This window comes from Bombus vancouverensis, chromosome 16 (assembly GCF_051014615.1).
Source record: "Bombus vancouverensis nearcticus chromosome 16, iyBomVanc1_principal, whole genome shotgun sequence".
Classification (NCBI taxonomy): Eukaryota; Metazoa; Arthropoda; class Insecta; order Hymenoptera; family Apidae; genus Bombus; species Bombus vancouverensis.
The window spans coordinates 10,020,768-10,044,575 of record NC_134926.1 but is presented as its reverse complement, the minus strand read 5'-3'; the positions used below and the strand labels follow the sequence as shown (position 1 = coordinate 10,044,575).

The window sequence follows — 23,808 nt, the reverse complement described above, 5'->3', positions numbered from 1 at the left end:
TGATCGATGGCACGGTACCTAAAATGTCCCGTAACGTGCAAGTTTCGTCAGTGTTTGCTTATCGAGTGACCTATAGCTTCCACTATGCAAAACTGACCCAAAGCGTGCAATTGGGTCACGTTGTGGATTTACAACGCATCAATCTCTCTCGAATATCCCCTGAAATCTCGTATAAGCATGAAAAATACCAGAAATTGATATTCACGAAGCAATTTACGACAAATTGAGCGAAAAAATTCTTCGTTTCGTTTCTATCGTTACGTTCAACGTTTGGTCCTTTAGGGAAAATTTAGGATTATAATTTGGAAACCCTTCGAACAGTTCGAGATTAATTCTAGAAATATGAGTAACAATTTTCCTCGCATTATATTGTATTTTATAATCTTTCCGAGGAAACAGGATTCCGAGATGATCTTTTAAATCGTTGAACTTTGCCAAGGACACGGCGATTTCAAACTTCTGACCATTAGCGTATAACTAACTGTACGTTATATGTGGCAAACGTTAGATTCGGTGCATAAGTTGTAAAAACTACAGACTACGCGAGAAAGATTTCCAATTTATATTCTTCCTATAGCCGGAACAAAAACCAGATTGGCCCGGTCGAATTTTCACGATCCAAAGGGGAATGGAATTTTGAATAGAAGAATAAATGAGATTGCCAATAATTCGATTCCACGTACCGCTGCGTGAACTACTACTACTACTACTACTAAAACCAAGTGAAAAATAAACCAAACTCGTACCACCATAACCTAAAAATGTCTTCAACTAGACACCAACGTAAAATTCGAATAAACATCACTCTAGAACCAAGTCGAAAATAAATCGAAATTCTTCCACTCCATACTCTACGTCTTCATCCCTTACTCCATCAGACTACTCTGCCCTCGTACTCTAGCGTTTCGAAACGAGTTAAAGACCGACCATTCGCCGTCCATAAAAGCTAACCTCTTTACAGCGGCACGTTCCGCGCGACTTACCGTCAAGAACCTTTTATCTTCTTCGACGTAACGCAATGCCGGGGTTACGAGTCTTTCCGGCAGCCTGCGGACATTTCCAAGATAAACCGGACGCTAGAGGGTCGTACCTCGAGCAACGGGGTCTACGTGTCGACGTACACGGCGTCTTTCGGCCGCGGTGGAAGGATTTACGATCGCACGGAAGCCACGGAGATCGGAAGCGCAGGAATATCTGGTAGGGCCGCGAGGACAGGCACACCTAATGCATCGTCTAACGAAAGGGGCTGTCTAGTCAGGACTCTAGAGGATCGCTGGTTTTAAAGCAGTCAACCGTTTCGATTGCATCGGTTCCGAACGATCTCGTTATGCGAGCCACGGTCACCTGTAAACATTTCGCACCGGATAAATATTTCGCTTCGTATTCGCACTTTATACTCGAAAAGTGATATCCAACGTCACGTTTCAAGTATTATTGCTAGGTAATAGCGAATAGTATAATACACAAACATCGCCATATGTCTGTATAATAACGGTGAAAAGTCTATTAAAGCGAGAGATCTACCTAGTCGGAAATGTTTGCTACTTTTACCGTTTGCATCTAATCGATCGATCGTTTTATGCAAATGTCGTTTTATTTTGGATTGTTGATATCGCTGCTCGTTTTTTCGTGACTTTTGACGCTTCTATAATAATTAGATTGCCATTGGAGAGATTATAAAACGCGGTATTTCGAGCAGACCGATATGAATTTTAAATGGCACACCAACGCGGCTTTCAATTAAAGAAAATATGAAAATTCGATACGGAAGATCCTATCGGTACTCTGTGGAAAATTTAATCAAATTCCATTTATTTGGCCACCGACGACATTGAGTTATTTAATCACCACTGTGTGCATTTCGTGCGACATGATTTTTTTAAACGGCGCTTTTTGATGCTCCCGTAAAATACAGATCGTATTCTTCTTAATTACTCATTTTTCTGTGGTGCGAAATTTTATCCATCTCTCCGTGTTATGTTCGCTCCATTCATTTTCGTACCTTTCAATTTTGTATAACTTCAAAATTCATAAATCGAAAATTCCTTTTTAACGCATGAAAAATTCCCTGTTTATTCGTTAAATCGCTAACGGAATTTCCAAAAGTTTCTGCAAATGCAAACATTAACAAATTTCTTGCGTTTCCTTAATAAATGTTGCGACACATTTACGAGTCGCTATATCGCCATAACCTCGAACGCGTAGAAACGAGGGAAATTTTTCAACCAAGGACAGCTATCAATAGTCCTGTTTTCACGTACTTAGCGGATTCATCAGTCTATCTGGAAAATGTGGACGATACGTATTCATTAACTGGGTAACGCGTGTCGCGACGCGCATTAATATATTTCACGTGTAATTCTTATGGGAAATCGGGCTGTATGGTCGCCGGGAGAATTAGCGATGACTTGTTTGCACGGAAATAAACTCGCCACGAGAACGTTTTGCCGTGGTCTGACGTATAATGACATTATGTAAAATATATCGCGGCGCTTAATGAGCCGAAATATTTGTTTAAAATAAAATAATTTCGATTCGTTTAACGTGTCCGCTCGACCATCCTACGAATACTCCGGTAATGGGCATAATTATGAAGTTTCGTGGTTGAAGTATCCGTAAAATCGTGGCCAATGCTTTTTTTATTCGCCGAAAACGAAATTATGAAGGATAAAAAACGGGAAACGAGTTGCGTGATTAAGCGTCGCTATCGGATCGTTATTTATCTTCTGGAAACCTTTTTCCATTCAATTTTCAAGCTTTTGCAATTCTAATAGATAATCGTCAAAGTATATATCTCATTTAAATAATTTATATCGTCGATCAAATCAAGCTTTTCAGAAATTAAAGCGATTAACTTCACTTTTTATGAATTTGGTAGATTCCGCAATTGAATGGATAATCAATATCCAATCGTTCAGAAAACAAACGGGGAATCGCTGTACATATATTTGTGAAAAGAGCGGCATAAATTGCAAAGGAAATTTTCAGTGGTTTTCTATCAGACACGATAGATTCGTTAAATGTTTCTATAAGTTTTACGTTTCTTTAAGTTAAATACTTTGTGAGCCACTATAAATACACGTGAAATGGGAACTGTTAATCTATCGTGCAGTGGATACTGTTTCCTCTTTGTAAATAGCTGAAATTTATGATATATTTGAATACCAGATTGCTGACTAGAGGGTCTTTGCTTTGCTTTTCCTTTTTTTTTTTCTCTTCCTCGTTCGTTGAATGGAATTTATGAGAGCAGTGAATCTACGGAGTATGTGAAAGCTGGTCTGTTAGTTTTGTTCTTGGTGTACGCTGTGTGAAAATTAGGTTAGGATTTATTCGTGAACTTGGGAAGGCTTGGATTTGATTTATTCGAGGTTAGGTACGGTAATTGCGGCGGGTGTTGCAGTTCGTTTCGTTGTCGTTTCTATTTCTAACCTAACAGCTGACGATATAAAGGATATTTCACAGCGAAACGTTTCTACGAAGCAAAATAGAACGAAAACGAAGAATAAAAATTGCAGCTAAGACTTTGTTCTTTAATTATTAGTATGTAAGAAAGAAAACATCTTTGAATTCTAACCTCAAAATCACAGACGCAAGTATTACTTTCCCATCATACGTATACTCCAACTATAAAAAATTGACAATTGTATAAACCATGGAAAACATGACGGTGGTTCGAAAATAATCGACAGAGTCGTAAGACAACCATAAATCTTTTCTATCTTTAATTTTGCTTTCCCTTCGAATCGAACAAAACTGTTTGACAGACTGTACAGTATCGTATTTCATAGCATGTTCGTGTAATCGTTAAACGAGCAAATAATCATTAACAAGAAAATTTCTTAAACGTGAGTGAGTATCCAGATACTTTTGAAAGGTAGTGTACGCGTGAGAAGAGGTAAAAGGGAGGACGAAATGGGGAGGAAAGTCGTGGTCGATGCTCGGTCATCGAGAAAAACTCAGACCGCTCTCCTGTTCGCGGTAATCCCGAATCTCTATGGGTGTTCGCGTTCGTGAGCAAAAGGAGGAACGCGAGATCGTCCACTAGAGGGAGATCTTAAATCGCCGTCGCATGAAATCGCCCTTGAAAGCGGCCGACGTCTCGAGAACCAGTGTGGACAGACGTGAACACGGAGTACCAGCCATCCGGTGAATACACATGGGTAATTCCCAGTGCGTTCCACGATGCCTTGCGAATGTTATTCAATAGCCTCGGACCGCGTAGCTATCGGTTATGGTGGTTGCGGATCGCTGCAGAAAGGACGAACATGTCTGATGCTGTATGGTGATATGTTCAGGGATATTGTGGTCTCGGTGATTTTCAATAATTCTTTTCCACGTTATCGGTAGAAAAGAATGCTTCCATGTTTTTACTTAGGATTAGAGTTCTCAAAGGTTGCAAATTGAAGAGTAAAGTAAAGAGTAAGAGTAAAGAGTAAGAGTAAGAGTAAGAGTAATGTTCGAGGATATTACGATTTCGACCATCTTCGTTTCACTGATTCCTTTATATTCTATTAATAGAAAGGACTATTTTATCAGAGTCGAAATTTCTAAGGACTGAAATATTCCTGGACATTGCGGTAGCATCTTCTTGATAACCGCAATCTCTGTAAAACTGCTGTTTCTACGTGAATATAGCGATTGGATGGTGGTCTACGGTGAAATTACGTTCAGGAATATCGCAGTGTAGTATCGTGGACGAGGAGCCTAGGGGGTGTCGTGCGAATTGTAAACAAGCGGTTGCTGAGCGTGTGTATGATGGGGCTTAAACAAAATATATAAGACAAAAGACAAAGGGTTGCTAAGAGACATAAACGAATTAACGGCAGTATGAGTTGAGAAGCCAGAGAGTGCGGATCGCGTTGTCGAGATAGCGTTGTTAGCGTTGTTAAAAGAGAGTTGAATCTGTGTTGACGAGACTTGCTAATTAATTATAATACGTTGTTACGATTAGTTCGTGTTAAATAACCATTGTTTTCTTTTTAATCCATTTATTATTAATAAACTAATTTTTATATTTACGACACCACAGTGGGAATCCTTTTTATCGAAGAAACAAAATCATTAATTTCTATACTTTGAGATTCATCGAACCTTCGCGTGTCCCTTCTTCCTTCTCTCTTCTACATACATCTTCCACAGCTCTGTTACCAACATTACAATCCTGGAGACTTATAGGGCGCGACCTCTTCTGGCGCCCCTATTTCAGTCTTTTTCCTGGCTCCTTCGCTCGAGATATATAGACGGCCACTAAACTTCTATCCTGGCCATCAATTTCACTGCAGGAAGGATCGTGTGCCACGGTGGCCAGCGTGGCGACTCGCACAGGCCTCGTTTGCCAAATGCCTGCAGGCTCGATCTTTTTGTCCACGCCAAGCAAACGTTACAACCGCCGCGAGTTAGCTATCTCTGGCCTAACAAGGAATAGTCCGAAGCTCGATGGTCATCGCTCAGGGTTAACCTCGTGGGGACTCGGGTCTAAGGTTCTCCGGATGGTGGACAAGACAGGCGACAGTGTGTCACTGGTGATTGGTGAAATTGAATCGGAGATCTTTCGGGTTCTTTCGATTCAGCCACGAATTTAGGTCTCTCGGGTCTGGAACGATGTGCGATCCCGATGCTTTGTTCTGCTCACACTTTCGGCAAGATTAGTGCTAAGGGGGTGGAGATCGTTGGAGATTTACGATTTGACGTTTGGAAGTTCCTTTTTTTCTGCTTTTTTTCGCAAGCAGAATGACGTTACTGGATTTAGGAGCTGATGAGGGTAACACATTGAGCGAGTCTTTTGAGTTATCGGGGAAAGTGAAATAAGATATCAGGTTAATGGTCGTTTCTGGTTTATTTGGCATCGCGTGATTTATTTGAAACGTGCAGTTTATGAAAAACGTACGACGTGTTCGGTATATTTAGCGGCGAGTAGTTTATTATTACGTTTATTGAAAATGCTACGTTTCTGTAAATCGAAGTAGAAATCTTTCTTTTTTAGAAAGAGAAGCTTCTTCTGCGCTCGTTACGATTCGAAAATACACCAAGATTTTCTGTTTACTCTTGTTTTTATTCCCGCTTTCATAGCGGAAATTGCCTTCGAAATGTGCAATATTTTCAGCGTTCGTATTGTTAACCCCTTATAACCGGATTTTCCTTTGCTGGCAAGAAACAAAAGCGCGATTGATTACAGTTTTCCATTCAAACAGAGGAACTAAGAACTAATTACCGTTACGGATGAATTGTTTGGTGACAATGGAACGGCAAAATGATAAAGCTAACCGGCACTGCAATAAAGTAATAATACTACAGTCCTTTAGAATGCTCGTACCGTTTTGATCGTCGACACATTGTGTTTCTCGATATCGCGAGAGGATTATTTCTTACACATATTTCCAACAAATAGCGAATTGCTGAACTCAGACAAATATTGTTCTTGGTTGCATATCTCCATTGCCGTATATAATCCCTTTAATCCTTTGTAAAATTTAAAATTCTGATTAGCAGCAGAGGCAGTCTTTTTCTAATAACGCGGCATCGGAGAAGAAAAAAAGAAAAATGTCGGTCTTTAACTGGAATATTCAACTTAATCTGTCTCATTTATTACAAGTACCGACTACCGTTTATTCGCAATTTTATAAAACTTTCTTCTTCCGTGACAAGAAATCGAGTAAGTATGATACTTTAGAAGCGCGCATCAAATATTTCGAAGAATTCGTGCCGGGGAAGGCGTAAAATTATGAAATTGAAAAGTACTTCTAGTTTTACTACAATTTAGAAAGAATATCGAAGAAATTATATTGTTCGTAAGTTGGGTCGTGCGATTCACTGTACGCCATACATAACAACGTGTGATTTTTAGCAAGACCTATCGATTTTTATGAGGTCGATCGGTTGGCAGGTTTGCTTTACACACACTTTCATTCTACGTTTAAAAGATCGCCTCCTACGAGGGCGGTTTCTCTGTCTCAACGGGTTCCTTGGGACCAATCGCTCGCCCCCTATGAATCTTTTACGAACGGACATTACGTATACTTTTATTTGCCGGTGTTCGAATAAACTATAGGCAAACAGTAATTTCCACGCACGAGACACTCGTTCGATCTCTTTGTCGTAAACAAAATTGCTGAAAGTGCACCCTCCGCGTGTCCAGTTTCTTTAAGAAGATCGTTTTTGTCCGCTATTTTGTAGGCCAGCGATGATGAAAAATATACCGAATGTAGCAAAAATTCGTAGAAATTGCTTTCACGGTGCTGAGCTTGCTTATTGTGGGATAAAATATAGGGATGTAAATAATAAATAGACAATTAAATAATATAGTTATTCTATATATTATGTATGCAAACCGAAATGGTACTTATACGCAAAATTTGTTTAAATTGAATCATACGTCGAGAATTAATTTAGATTTAATTCACATATATGCCACATCGATAATCTAAACACAACATGATCTAATTTCACGTCTATACTAAACGGAGAATAGATTAATTCGAACATAGTGCAAATCTAATCTGGACATAACGCATCTTAAGCTTGCGCTAATCTAGGATTAACAGTGTTTAACCCAGACTTAAACTGGACAGGAGAACAGTCTATCGTAGGCCAGGACCAAGCCGAATTTTAACACGTGTCGTATTTAATCTCGCAGCGTTCGCCAAATTCAGGCTTCCGAATTTAACTTTAATTTTTCGTACGTAAGTTGGAAATTTTGTACAATTTACAACATATCTATACGCTTTAAAAACAATTTAAATTTGAAGGTAGACTCAATTTGTAAAATGGTAACCTAGACATCCAATTTCGTATATTCGCAATTTTATGAATAAGCAAATTTCAATGCCCATTTAATCGCGATTAAACGTTGTTCATTAAAAATCCCCGGACCGAGAGCTAACGTTATTTCAACATTTCCAATTAATTCGAATCGTAAAACGAAAACGTGAAAAGAAAGGCCAGTGTATATATGTATATGTACATATATACGTATATATCGAATCACGAAACGTTAAATGATCGTGGATAGCGCGTTGTCACATTTCACGATGACCACAGCATCGCTTTCGCGCCGACGACAAACGTTTTAATATTTCAAATCAATGTAGATCAACGAACGCGGAACGAGGGGAAACATATTTGACCGCGAAAGATTAAATGGCTTCCCGTTACATCGTTATGCTTTCAGTGGGCTACAACGCGTTTATGCGAGCGTCTAATACGACGAATTAATTTGGCAGGGAATGGATATGCTACGCAGGAGAGAAAAATTTCGGTGGATGTAGTGTCACGATTTATTGTCATTCGTTGATAATCGTAATTATCAGTGTGATATTTCAAATTCGTTCGAATATGACGTAAAGCTTTAGCAATAAATAATAGAAAATTTACCGTAGTGTTTCTGCGAGCGAAATCGATTCGAATTCTAATATTATCGAAGAACGTGAGATGGTTTTGAAAATCGTCATTATTCTGAAACCGTTAGTAGCTTCGAACGACAAAGAAAATGGGAAATAATTTGCTAAGGATTAAATTGTCAATTTATATTATTTTGCAACTCGTCCTGAAACTGTATAAAATTATTCTATCGCGTATGATATTCATTTATCTCGAAATTTGTTCGTTAAATATAATTTGTATTCCTAGTCCCGTAAATTCGGATGATTGTTTCACCATTGTGGATGCTAAATAGGTAATTGGTAATTCAATTGTTTGTTAGCTGATTGTGCTCGCCAGCCCTGGGTCGATGGTATAATATGGATTTCTAATTATCATTTTCATACATAATTTAGAATTTAGAATTGTTTGACCAATCCAGTCGAACAATTCTTCTCCAAAAATCTACTTAGTACTCGACCTAACTTCGACTTCAACTTCCCAGCCTACGCTCTTGAACGAAGCAACTCTTCCCTACCTTAGCTTCTCTCGTCGATATTTTATCAAATTTAAAGCACGCTCTGTCATACAAGTGTACAGTACACGGTAACCGAAAGAAAGAGTTTGGCGCGAAGAAACAGAGGCAAGTTTGTTTGCAGACCAGGCTGCAGATATTACATCGAAGGATCGACTAGGTGTATGGTTCTCTCGGCCGGTGCAACCGTTTCTCGCGAACATGTGTCGATTGCTGGCTCTTGTGTGCGAATGTCCACAAGACCTTTCCGTCTTCTCGAGAACGTCGTATCCTCGAGCTAGGATTTTGCGATCTTCTGTTTGCACGTGTCTACTCGTATTGAGATTTTGGTCTGCTTCGCCTGATACTTGCTCGAACAGCTGTACATGATACTACCATCGCAAACAATATATACGCCAAGTTCAATAAATCTTGGTATTTCCAGCAAGTGATTATTGATAGAACGACGCGTGACACCCAGAGAGTACGGTACAGTTTCAAAGTATGTGGACATTTTCCAATTTTTGGCAACACGTGTTTGTATGAGGAAATTAAGGATAAATCGAACTGCAACGATTTTGTTCTCCGTTGGAATTGAGAATTCCAGTGATCGTTGTAATTAGCTTTCTATTTAATTGTATCGTTGGAAACCTGTATCGGAATAAATTTGATACAAAGCTTCAAGGATCGTGGCCGAATTTCGAATTTAAGTTGTAAAATCATTTATAGCGGCAGACATTCGTGGCTCTTTTTAGAAATGATCCTTCTTAACCTGAAATTTATTGCTCCATTATTTTTGTGCCCCCTGTCGCGACACAATTTCCAAATATCGTGGCACAGTATCGTGCATTGTAACAAAATACGAGGATCATCGAGGAACGTCGATAAGCATATTTATTCCTAGCGTACCTTAGCGGAAATTGAAAGTACTTAAACGTAGATACATATCGCTACAGCGGCCATACACGACGAAACGTGCTGGTCCGATGTCGGAGCTACTTACCAGAGTTCGAAACGCGAGCTACGAGCTGGATTTTCGCTTACTAGTTAAATTATTTTCCTACGTTGCGAAATTCCTGAGACTGTCTGGCTATCGTCGTTACGTATGTCCTGTTACGATACTGGTACGATCGTGGCAAGACTATAAAGCGATTCAGGAAAGACACCACGATACTTAACGGTTGATAAATCTTTATCGCTAAAATATACTCTTGCGACAGATTCGTTTAATTTATGAAAAATTTCGAAAAATGCTAAGATCGTTAGGACAAAAGGTTTTTAATTGGATACTCTTTTATGTTGCAGAGTTCATCAGTTTGAGTGTAAAATGCGGTGATTTCAGGGAGGACGCGACATCTGGAGAAAACTAGAGTGCAGTGCTACAAGCGGTGAGTTAAATTTCCCTTGGATGAAATTCTCATTTCAGATATATTTCGCGACGTTTTGTTAAATTGTAGCATAAAGTCAAGTTCAACATCTTGAAAATGATAATTTGAAAAGAGAAATATTCGCTGTAATGTGGATAATTTAAAAAGATTCTTTGTAACGTACATAATAATTTAAAGAGATTCTCTTTATTAAACGTCATATACAGGCCCTTTACAAGCACTGTTACGCTTAAAATAAGTTTAGAACCTTCGTCGAAGAATCAGATAACTAAAATTTGAAAATTAATTTTTGCATCTACGCTAATGTTTCTTTTCTATTCTCATTTCTAAATGCGTAATTTCTCCAAATTAAAAAAAAGCATATAAAATATGTCGTCTTACGTGCAACAGAGAAACAGCTTGAAAAATCCATTTCGTATTTTCTATATTTTATTTGGGAAAGCGTCTGCGATTGTTGTGAAATTGTCACAATACGTCTCGTTAAGAGATATTTTTAACATAAACGGGAAAACCTGTTGCCAATACATGCAGAAACACTGCGTACACGTAATTTACTGAAATTCTAGTTCTATAAAAAAACAACAAAACATCACCGTCATCGCGGTGAACGCGCCATTTATTTAATAAAATTCCAACTTCATGAAAATACAGGTGAAACCTGTACGTGGTAGTGTATGGAAAATACACCGATACAAAAACGCCATGCATTTAAGGTGTAATATTTCAGTTCATCAAACTCCACTTAAACGGTCCGTTATCTCGGCGCGATCCAATATAAAGCGACGAAGAAAGCGCAGATTAACCTGACGTAACCTCTATTCCCGGGCAACCGGAAGTACAGAAGAAGCCATATTGAACGAAGCGACGGATTAAAACTTTTTCTAGCCCCGAGGAAGATCCGTTCGCCTGGAGCAACACAGACAATGGTTGCGCCCGGCGAAATTATTTCGAAATTAGAGATAAAAGTGATTTAGAAAGGGAGGCTCGATCCCCCGTGAAATGGATAGCTCTCTTCTGAATCCATTGCCGGGTTTATTTATTTCTCTCAAAGAAACACTTTGACTCCTCCCCCGTTAGAACCCTCTGGCTACCTTGCACATTTCCCATTTTGCATGGGTGGAGAGAAGAGAAAGAACATAATTTAATGGCAAAGACAAAGGGTGGGGGCGGCGAGGGTACGAACTGATTAAACGGCCGTTAAGGGGAAATGAATTTTAAATACGATTCTTCATACGCGCCCGAGTACCAGCCACCGAATAGACGCCGGAAATGATCGCGAACCTGGCTCCGTTTCGCTGAAACGTTTCCGCTATGCAAAGAGAAAGAGAGAGAAAGAGAGAAAGAGAGAGAGTCTGACTTTCAACGAATTCATTTTTACGTAGATTACTATTTCGATGGGATCTCGGCCGTGTTGGTCGAGTAATTTTCTCGATAGATTGGAAAGTAGATTACCGAGGATTGTTGGGTGGTGCAGGCTGTGTTAGTCGTCATTTGAGCAATTTGGTGTTTAGGTAATGTCTTACCAAGTAGCGTAGTACGCAGTTAGGCGGCTCATTTACATCGCAAAATATTTCATTCGTTCGCTCGTTTCTCAGTTTTCGTAATTTAGTTTCCTTCTTAATGTCAAATCGATGCAAAAGTTAGGAATTAGTACGGCGAAGAGAGAAAAACCAAAATCCGTAGATTAAAATCTAGGAGAATGCCAAACGTAAATATCAAAATTAAACTTAAAATCTACGACTAGAAATCTATGAATTACACGTCAGAATTTGTACATCGAGATGTTTAAAAATCCCCAAAATTGTACACTCTTCTATAGTAAGTGTCCAAATACTTTTTTGACCCAGACAAATTTAGTCACACAAATTTAGATGAAAAAAATCTACTCTTACCGACGTTGTAATCTTTTCGACATCATGGATTTTCGTTTGTACCACATGTATATCACGATATTATCATGTGATCCATTTACTGAAGCGCGAAACATATATCTTGATTTTACATCGAATTTACATTGGCTTATGACAAATTCGCTGTGGACATAGCGGTGCGGGGGCTTATGTGAAATAATTTAAGCCGGCTCTTAAAATCGCACGGTCCGTATCGAATATGGAAATCGGTGCCATGACACACAGGCTATTGAGCTTTCTATTAAAGGGCTTTCTACTCGTTGCTGTGCGGGCTCATTTTTCATCGCGGAAATTTATATTGCTCGTCTTTATACCAAGCTTTTCGTAATTGTTTCACTCTGTCGAAATTCATGATTTACGGTAATAATGAAGCCTTTAATTTCGATACCGAGATGAGAATTAATCGACCGTGCATTGCATATTTTCGATGAAAATTCAAATTTAACAAGTATTTCATTCGTCACATTTTTCGACTCGACTGTTTAAAGAATCAGAGTTTCGTTCATCACATTGTACGATTGAAATTCGCAAGAACCAACCCACTGAATTTTTTCTCTAATTAAGAAGATCTTTACTTGCTTCGATCTAGGATTGTTTAATTACGGATTGGCCTCTACGATACGGATCGTGTTTCGAACGAATTTCGAAAGTAATATAAATCAGCATCCTAACGCAATTGAACGATCCCAAGTCACCAGAAATTCTCGAGTTCTCTATCCATCCTAACCTCAAAGTGGAACCGCGTTCCCCTTCAGCCACTGGAACATTCGTCGTGTTTCCTCGCGGAACGATTCATTTCCTGGCCGGATGTTCCGTTGAACGACGAACTTGCCGAGGCTGTTATCCGCTCCGCGGCAAGATAAACGCGACCAGATCGAATCCTGGTGCCGATTCTGAATCCGAGAGCCGCGTCTATCTGGCCGATTAATCGATAAGTCTGGTTGTCTTGACTGAAAGCGAGAGTGCTCCTTCGAGACGAAGCGATCATCTAAATGTAGAAGGGAGACAGCAGTATCGACGTTCCTCCTTCCGGTTCTCATCGCGACGCTGCTGAATTCCAGTATCGCGTTTTCCAAGTGCCTCCGTACGTCCGTGACACGGTGTTGTTCCGTTCGTCGGCTGCTTCCACTCACTGATCGATAACTGGTGACCATGTTTCGTGACGAATAAAGAATCCGGCCAGACTTGGTATTTTTGGTCTGCTGGTAGCTTTAAATTTATAACTACGTGGAATGATTTCTTTATTAGGCGATTATCTTAGGTAACTACTTTCGGATTATTTGATTACGTTCGAATGACTTTTATCGGAGAAATAATTTACAATTACTCGACTTTTATCGGGCAGTGAATTCAGAATTGTTTGACTCTTATCGAGGAATTATTCGTAATTTAAAATTGTTCCATTATATCTGACAGATCGATACAGGATCTTTCGATTGTGCTTGAATTGAATTTTATCAACGAATTGGTTGAAAAATATCTGTGTTTAGAACAGAATGATTCCTATTAGAATATTTGTTCGAAGTTATTTTCAACTGTATTAGGGTTGAGGGGGATTTTAATTTTATTTATCTATTTTCGTAATATATTTGATACGATCCATATCACCAAGTCCAGAATCCATGATCGTATTAGCCTAACGATAAATCCTATGTCACAGAAGTTCCTGAAATCTATCAAGTATCCAAACATTAAATCTATCGAACAGAGAAACGGAGATTCGTCTTCCAGCAAACATCAGAATCAGAACACTTGAGTGACAAAAGATAACACCGTTTTCTCCACTCTTAGGGAGGAAACTTTCTCATTTCTCTTCTAAGCAGCTGTCCACGTAGCTCAGACCGAATGCTAGCAATCCTTCCTCCGTTTCTGTAGACCTTCGTCTCTCCTCGCTCCTCTCGCCGCCCTCGTCGTGTTCTCGAGTTTTCCATATAAATATACATAGAACCAGGAGCTGCAGAGACACTTAGTTCTGAGAACCTCTGAGATCCTTCCCTTCTGGCTGCTCTATTCTCGCTTCGATGAGAAGAGGATGTCCGGGGGACCCGGGGACCATTGTCTTAATTGAGAGAGGTTAATTCGAGACGGACGAGTTCTGAGAGTTATAGACATTCTGCCGTGTTTAGCCGGGGCTTAGACGGGCTTTCTCTTCATTGCTCGATAGCGTAGACGCGAACACAGTCGTAATACTACGTACGTGTACCTACAGGGTGTTTCAAGAAGTTGAGATCAAATTTCAGTTGCTGGTCATTTATCTAGGGACACGTACGAAACGTTGTTGTCACTTTTCACTCGCGTCTCTTAATTTGATCGAATGCCCAGACCCTGCGTTAAAGTCGTTACAGGATATCACGATAACATGTATTTTTGAAAACCGATATGCACTAAAAGAATAATTACTATAAACTCTGCTATTGTATGAAAAATTCGTTCGTGCCTGTACGTTTTATTGAAAAACTGAGAAACGTCGTTAGAAGGGATTGAGAGAGGAAAATGGTAGGTGGATCTACGTTCTCAATAGATTTGTCTCTTCCGATAAGTTTGATTGTGAACTTTTTGACCGTCCTGTAGATACGTCTGCCTGGCAACGTTTTTGTCCAAGGTAGATTTATACACATACGGCTAGGGATCGAGTAGAGTAGACAGGGACGTAGTACTACCACGTGGTGTCGTATCTGGCGTAGATTATGGTGCTGGCCGCTAGATTTCGTTGCGAGTTACGGCCACGTTTCGTTCTCTCGTGTCTTGTAATTTATCTCTTATCAGACTTGGCCGAGGGTCAGGACAGCTTTCTTTCGACTGCTCGCGTGTGCCTCGAGCTGACTAGGCAATTCCAACTGGAACGTTTCGGCTGATTAGGTTGTCTGGAATGATTTTTGCCATCTGCTGACGGATGGATGCATGTTTGCCAAATATGTGAGATTCAGAGTGTTGGTTAAAATTATTTCAAATAAAGCGATACTGAAATGGACGTGCCATAAACACCGGCAATACGAAATCTATCAAATAATAATAATAAAACCACAATTACTCCTTCATAAACTTCAAAATCCTCAAGTATCTGAAACTATCGTACCCTGTGAAAACTGTCACACCTCCGGAACACCTCGATTAAATTCACCTGCTCGAAAAACGTCGATCACAATGAAAACACGGTTGACAATGGCCCATCGGTTTCTCTTCTGTCTGAACCCCATTCAACCAGCCTAATTTTCACGCTGAAAACGTTATTTCCTCGACCCCGCGTACACTGAGGGAACAAAACCTCGGCTAGGTCAGGGGTTGTGACCCAAATCATGGCAAAGAACTACTTAGCCTGGTTCCTAGTCCTCTTCTCACCCTCTCGAATGCCCGTTTTTCTTTTTGTCGTTTAGTCATTAGGGCTTTCGAGCTACTTAGACTAATCTAACTTTTAACGGGCTCTAACGTTGCTCGACGGCCAAGAAATGTTTTCGAGTCGGCGATTGGCTCGACCTTAGACACCCCTGGTCGTGTTTTACCGGAAAGCACCCTTGCCTCGACAAGCACCCTCGTTGCATAATGTACTCGCTGAATGGTGGAGGGGATGAAACAGAGCTACGTGGCCGCTGAGGCGCATCTCTCGGTTCGAGGGCTCGTCGTTGATGAGAGTGACTCCTCTTAAAGCGAGGGGTGAGTGAAGTCGTGGCGTAGGGGAAAGAGGTGGGACTGGAGACACGGGAATCATGGCAATGTGTCTCCGAAACGTGACCAGGCATAACGTAAATTTCGTTATAGAAGTAGTGGACGAGGGAAGGAGATTGAAATTATGGGAATGAGGGTGGAAACTTTGGTTTTATTGGTTAACTTTAGCGTAACTGGCTACCTACATACCTATTTCCATATTTCTTTTAATCGTTTGTTTATTTCCTGGTGTAAATATAATAAAACTTCTTGAAATATTAATACGCTTCGTACTTAGAGTCTGACGTGGACTAAAGGGTTGAATACAGGGTTGATTGCCGTATATTTTCGGCGCCGGTATAAAAGTTAAGATAAACGTAAACGTGAAACACAGCGAGCTAATTTTATTTGACCGTATTAAAAATGAAATTGAATAAACTCTTTGTTAAATTTCAACGATCTTTAAGCAATAGTTGAGCAGTAAAGGGGTGTAATTATGCGAATAAGGGTAGGTTTTATTCGCCAGGGTATACATATGAACGGAACATTGATTCGGATGTGGGTCTTTGAGAACTTGAGAGATTCAATCTTGGTGAGTGGATCAGTGGCGGGATTAGATGGATTGACGTGTCTTTGACGTGGTTTGCAGCATTTTGGACGTTGAAGTTTCTGCTCTTCAACACACTCGATGCATTTATCTTGGATATAAACTTGAAAACCAAATAAACAGACAATTTTCATGACACGTGAAATAACCTATTCAATTTTTTAATCCTTCTTCCGTAAAAAATTGAAGACATAACTCGTTCTGATTTTCTTCTGTAGTCGTTAAACAATGTTTCCTAAATAATCGTTGTCAACACATCGTCATTCTTCTGCAAGTCACTTGTCTATGTCCTCTGTTGGTTTCGTAAACCGGATTCCAACAAGAACAAGAGAATCCTCCATATTTCTCTGGGGAAGTAGCAAATTTTTAAATAAAAGACGTCGCCAGGATATTTCACAGGGGCAGAAGAATTTCAATCAATTTATTCCTCGACACTGCAGCTCGTCGTGAAAAAGGTATCCTAGAAGGTATCCAATAACACACGCACCGAGCGTCCACTTTCGTCGAACATTGCTGACATTCTGAATCCTCCCCTATGGCAAAGGAGACGAGGGTAGAAAAAAAAGGAAAGCCAGGGAACGGAGAACGGGAGAGAGCAGAAAAGAACGAGAAAAAATATCGAGAAAATGATAACGACGCAACGAAATCTGAGACGTGATCAAGCACGTGGGAAATTTCGCTGTGAAAGCAATAGAGGGGCCAAAGAACGACGTTCCGATGGGAAGAGGGACAAGGATGACACGAGCTTTCCTTCCGTCGAAGCCAACCTCCGCTTCCGGAATTCTGGATATCCCTGTTATCGAGTGCTTTTCACTCAGTTCGTTCGGTGCAACCGTTGTCCATCGCGAATTACTTCCTCCCATTCTTCCTTCGAAAAAATATTTTCCGAGATACTTGGTATTTTTTCGATATTTCTTTATTAATATTCCTTCCTATTAATATAGATTAATATAGCTGCACTTTCCAACTTATTTACATTCTTCTATTATTGATACCTTTTTATAGTCGTTTTATTTCTCTTGAAGAAAATATTGTTAAAAATTTTCACTACCTCTTCGGTATTTCTCTATTAATAGATTAGTTGGTGATTTTTTTTTTCGCAGTGCTGATAGAATTTCAAAACGTTTCGTACAGCACACGTAATATGTTCATCGATGATGTGTGTGAATTAACTTGGGTAGTTAATCTTAGGTACAATACAGGTCATGGCGAAATCCTTTTCCCGTAGAAGCAAAATAAGAAATCTCCCTGCGAGAGACGGAAAACTGAAAGCAGGAGGCATCAGATCGGAACAAAGGGCGCTGCTGGAAGGAGTAAATTCGAACAAAGGCCGGGCGCCCGAATTTGTATTTCGTCCGCTCGACTCGACGCCAATTAAATTTTAATATCATCGGTATTCCTCCGCTTCCTTTAATCAAATACCATTCGTCCTGCGTCAAAGTAGTCTCGGAATCCCTTGGACCAAGGAAGCGGTGGAAGGACGGCCTTACAATTAAAACTTTGCTCCCGGCATCTTTCTCTTTCAGCTCTCGTTCTTCGCCTCTTAGAGGGTAAATAAGCTGTCTCCGTGCCCCTAGCCGTTCCTCTCCTCGCGAGATGTTTTGTCGCGTTGCATCGAACATAGCGAATCAGCTACGAGGCAGAGAGGCTAGAGTGAGGTTATGCGAACCTTGGAGAAGCATAACCCCGGAAAACATGAAAACATTTTGGTTCGTGGTTCCTGTCGTGTTAACAAACGTTTGTTGTTACTCAACGAAAATACTAGATGCTATGCTTTTTGGATCGTTCGTCTTTGGATGTGTAGGTAGATCAATGGCTGTATAGGTTATGTTAGACACATAGTGTCATTTGTCGAAGGTTTCAAAAGAAAGTTTACGATTTGATACGGTTTAATTAGTAGACTGAAATAGAAAATTAATTGTATTTTAAGCAAGAGTCTTTGTTTTATCTTAGTTCTTTTCCATTCTATACGTTTGGTATATATCGAAACTGTTTTTCGTTTCAAAAATAGTAGGAAGACTTTACGTTTAGGATATAGCTTTAAAAGAAATGGAGGGTAACTTTGAAATAAAAGAAACAGAGTGTACCGGTGGGGCGTGGCACCGATTCGAGTAAATTCGATCGTAGTGAAACAGAAACGGTAGATTTTCAATTCCTGGGGAAAAGAAGTTTCGATTTGAAAGTATCGGACGAGAGTATTTCTTTCGACGGGCTTTCGAACGAGCGAGTAGTTAGAGTCCCGACGAAAAACTGAATGGCTGGTAAGTTGGAGAGCAGGTGCCGAAGAGAAATAAAACTACTTGGCTAGCGTGGCCACGATATTCGACAGCTGGCACGGCTTCAACTGTTCTTTAGATTTCGATCATCGGCTGAAAATTTCCTTCCACTGTTTGTTCGACACTGAATCAACGTTACAATCGTTCTCTCAAAGTCTCGTTTGCATAATCGCTTCTTCCAAGTCCTACTTGTCTATGTCTATCTGCTATTTGAGGTTATGCGAGAATCAACTTTCGCTGTACTTTCAAATATTACATTCCATATTCAAACTTTTGAGTTAAAACTATTTGCTTCCTTTTTAGACTAACTTCTTCTAAAAAAAAGTTGGTATCTTCAGAAAATTATAACAGGATACCCTTTCTACAACCACAAATCTCGTTTTCATAGAAATTATTAGACCTCCCTAGAGGCCGCTAGATGTTGAAGTAAAATGCTCTTCTAATTCTGTACTCACAGGTAAGTACGATTGCTACAAATAATTATAAAAATTGACAATCTGAAAGTGGCGGTGTAATAAGTTAAAACGCTTTACTAAAAATCATTCACAAACCATCGTATGCGAAATACGAAGAAAGAGACAATCACTGTAGTCTCCAAACCCAGCGTCAGACGCTCGCCAGACAGGGTTGCACCTCAAACCCTAACTTCTTCGACTGAAACACCTAATTCTCCCTGCAGCTAGTCGTTCCCCTTCTTCGACCACTTTTTTCCAAGGCCAATTCAATGCGCTGTTCAGGCGCAATCCCTCTCGCAACAGGGATGCCCTCCTGCAGAGAAAGAGAGAGTACCCCTGGAAGATCGTCTCTAATTGCCCGGTGGCGGAATCGTCGGTTCCGCCATTACCACGGACAAAGAGTAGGTCCGTTATCCCTTGGTAGCCTGGCTGGATCGTTGAAATATTGCCAGGTGGCGGATATCAGCCACGGCCTACCGAAATGGCTTCCATTCCTTTCCGGCAGCTGACTCCGGATTAACCGGGCCGCGAGGGTTCCTCCCAGGATGGCTGACTGAGAGGTATTAAAGCCGGCCCCTGATATTGCTTTCTTCAATTTGCAACCGCTCCAAGCCACCGACACGTCGCCCTGGCCTAGCGCGTACCGATCCTCTGCCGAGCTCGTGAATCAGGAGCATTCGTGGTTCCAGACGTTTACGAGCTGGACGCTTGCAGCCCTGTAGGCCTTCGTTATCGATCCTTCTGATCGGTCCCCAGGTGCGCTGGACCAGTGGTTCGAGTTTCTGATGTGTACAGGTTGTCCCGGGTGGATTTTAGTGGGATTTCAGTGGATTTTTCTGAGACAAGTAAAGTGGTTGAGATTTGAATACCCTGGAGGTTTGGTTAAGATCGTGTGGGAATGCTGCAGACAATAGAATTTTAGTTATGCGTGGGAATGTGATAGAACAATGGTTTCCACGCTTCTTACCTTGCCACCCTTTCTGCTATAAGGTGATATATATTTTTATTGTCAATATTGTACATTCGATGTACAGTTTCGTACGTAATTTCCCCTTTTCGTGTCTCTAATCGTCGTTTAACGTTCCTTGAAACTAACCCGAGCACAATGTCCAACTAGACTCTGAGCCAATTTCGCTGCAATATTTTAAATTTTGATTCTGCACACGGCCAAAGCGTGTAAAAATCTCTTTCGGTCGTCACGAATAATTAAATGCCATTTTTCGAGTCCGTTATCAGCGTCTTTAATCGTCCGGTAGCGTTTTCCCAAATTAATGCCGGAAACGGCGAAATCCCTTGACAAGAGGCAAATACTCGCATCAGCCGGGACACGAGCTTGAAAGAAGCTGACCCGCGTTATTTTTACCTCCTCGTGGTAATAACAAGGAGAATGTCTGCTGGCTCGAGCAGACGGTCTCCACTTTAGTACAGGGGCGACATCGTAACGAGAGTTGTTGCGAAACTGCGGCCAGGATGATTCAAGGGGAAGTTTTTTACGAGCACTCGTGTAGCCGGGTTGCGTTTTCAAGGGGCCAGGCCATCCCGGCAGAACGCGTTACGTTTCTTCGGCTGTTAGTTCGCGTTTCTTCCACGTTTCTTTCTACGATTATGAATCAGCCACGCATCGTTACCGTTTCTCGCGACAGATCGTCACCCAGAGCCTTTAATGGCTCACCTTTTTCCGCCAAGAAAGAAAAGCGAAGAGCATGATGGATATCTGGAGTTTCCACGGATGTTTTGTGAGAAGAGACGAAGAAAGTGTCCCGGCGAGGTGGAAACAGGTTAAAAGGAGTTGATGATTGATGCAGTGAATTGTCACGGACAATGGATTTCGTGATGGAAATTAATTATCGAATTGTTGAGGAAGTTCCCAATGATTTTATATGCTGATATATTTACCATGTAAAGTAGAAATGTTTTATTATGCGAAACTATTTATTTTATTACGCAAGAAGAAGCATTTTGCATATTGTTATCGACCTGACAATTTCGCCAAAATTGTTGGTTCCTGTGCAGTTTCTCGTGTTTTCCGAAGAGTTTAAGTGGATCCAGATTTACCTAAATCTTGTAGATTCGAGTAGATCAGATCTACGTTGAACTTTTTGGACGAGTTTAAGTAGATCTCTAAACGAGATTCGGAGATTCCGACTGTTGGGAGTTATTTTTAATTGAATTTAAATTCGGAAAAGGTAGGTTAATGGATAATTAACTTCTTGTCTTACAGTCTATCCCGTAATTCAGTGTCGAGAGCTGACGAACTTTATCTGTTCTTCAGAAGCAATTCTTTTTATTTTCTTTTATTGCTAGATTCGAAACTCGTTTAATTTTTACTTACGTTCCAAGCACATATTAAACGATACCCAGAATGTTCTTTGCATATTATTCGCACAATTCCAATTCTTCGAAAGACCATAGCGTCTTTAAGAACCGATTGTACGTAACAGCTTCCAACGAAGAGCGCTTCTTCGACGTATCGTTGCTCCAGATCTCGTGAGGTCATTTGTCGTGCAGTGACTGACAGGTACTGTACAGAGAGAGGTCCATTGTCCCTATGAAATCTAATTTTAGGCCACGTCGGCGTACCACTGCTGCAACAGCGCGAACAAGTTCTAGAGGCAGAATAAACACGGCTGACTAATGTCTAATGCGACGAACCACGCGTTCCATGCGCGTCAGGCTTAAAAGCAAATCTTCGTTCCACGCGTTTGTTCCTTGTCCACGTTTTTGACACGTCCGCGCGTCGTCCTGACGTGTAACCAGTGCCGAAATTCCATTCCGACCGGTCTACTGTTTTATGTCACACCCTCTGAAATCGATATCCTAATAGCGAGTCTGCGTTCTGCTATTCTTCTTTTTTTAATATCAGGAACCAATGAACTTCCGATAGAAACGATAATAATATTAACAAAATTGAACGATACGATTATATTGTCCTACCTCACTTTCTTCCTATTTGCTTGGAAAATTCGTCGTGCGAAGACATTAGCCTACCTCCCGGAGCTTTCGAGACTCTTTTCTCCGTCGGCTTACAGAAATGCTCTTCGTTTCGTACAGCTAACGAATAGGGAACTTTCGAGATCGATTGTCTCGAAATTCGAGACTGGAGGTGGTCGGAGTCGCGGTGATTGTGCGCCTTTAATATCCAGTTTAAATATTCATGAGAGTAAGAGAGTGAGAGGGAGGGAGAGAGAGTGAGAGAGGTCATCGCATATTTTTGAGAGTGCCGACTGTGTCGGGCTTGTTCAGTGCATAACGAACGAAAGGTGTTTTTTAAATTTCATAAGGGCTCCGCTGAAAAACGGCACGCAATTTCCTCTGAAAAGCGATCCACCGTTCTCTCTCTCTCTCTTTCTCTCTGTTATTCGCTGTTAACTTTGAGAGGATGACAATGATCCCCCTTCAGTGATGAGAAAGCGACCCTATATTTCCGCTATCGCCGAGATAAATATTCATAATGAGCAGAATGTTTCTGCAGACTCTGGGAAATTTAAATATCCACGGGAAATATAAAGGTTTCCTTCGTTTTTCGGCGTTGGCTGATCAATGGCGTGTCTATACTACTTGAAATGTTAGTTCACGAGCTAAATTTGCTGAAATTCGATATCTTCCCTACTTATCTTTGACGTAATTTATATCTTTTTTCTATGAATTATCGTCAACAGTTGAAGTTTTCAACGTTCAAACTGCAAATGTTTATTCTCTGAGCTTTTATTGCGGTAGATTTATCAAGGACCTGTACTACTTGGAATTTTAGTTTGCGAATAATCTGATAGAAAGAAGGTTAGTTTAGTTTGTACATTTGGTTAAAGTTGATACTTTCTGGGCTCTTTTGGCATGGTTTATATTCCTTTTCGATCATCGTCGAAATTTGAAGCTTTTAATATTCAAACACGCAATCTGAAATCTTTCAACTTTTAGTCTATAAGAGTCTACACTATTTAAAACTCTATTTTGCGAGAAGAATTTCTTCTAAAATTATGAATAACACAATATCGATAATTTTTCGCCGTAAGGGTACAGGGAGGCAAGTTCTGAAATATAATTTGCGAAAGAGACGGGCAGAAATCTTAATTTCTGTCCTCGGTCTGGCGATTTCTCCTCGAAAAAAGCCCTACCTTCGTCAGCTGAAACACATTTTGACATTAGTCCCTTCGCAGATGAGAAATTTAAACGTGGTCCATGGAAATATCCTCTGAAACATCCATCAAGGGTCGCAGCGAAATTTCTCGCCTCAGAGGAAGAGGCAGAAAGAACCAGCCTTTTTTCATAGCGATGGGATCATGTGCATTATCCACTTGTAAATCCGAGTCAAATCCAGTATCTAAGATTTACTTGATAGAGTTCGAATATTAGTCGGCATATCGCGGATATTTGCGCATTTTGACGAATATAATTAAAAGAATTGGTTATAATTAATTAGAAATACTTTGGTAGACAATTGTGATATCTATTACATATTACTAATAGAATACCGATATAATACATATCACGAATAAAAAGTATGGTACTCTGATTATTTTATATACATATTGTTCATGTATTATGTTCATTCTGTGTATTTGAAATTTTTCATAGACGCGTGAGAATGCTCAGCTGTTTATAAGATATAATGAAGTTTCGCTGTAGTTTGAAAATTATAGCTCGACTGTTATATTCTGTTCTTG

At 40.3% G+C, this 23,808-nt stretch overlaps 1 protein-coding gene across 2 annotated transcripts in view; it reads left to right on the top strand.

Moving 5' to 3' along the window:
* LOC117160152 (uncharacterized) overlaps positions 1 to 23,808 on the top strand; it is a 311,594-nt gene that overhangs the window by 113,723 nt on the left and 174,063 nt on the right. For both annotated transcript variants that reach the window (XM_033340665.2, XM_076625400.1), the window contains one exon: positions 10,175 to 10,257. The gene's annotated coding sequence lies outside the window, so the exon portion shown is untranslated. The remainder of the gene's footprint in view (positions 1 to 10,174; positions 10,258 to 23,808) is intronic.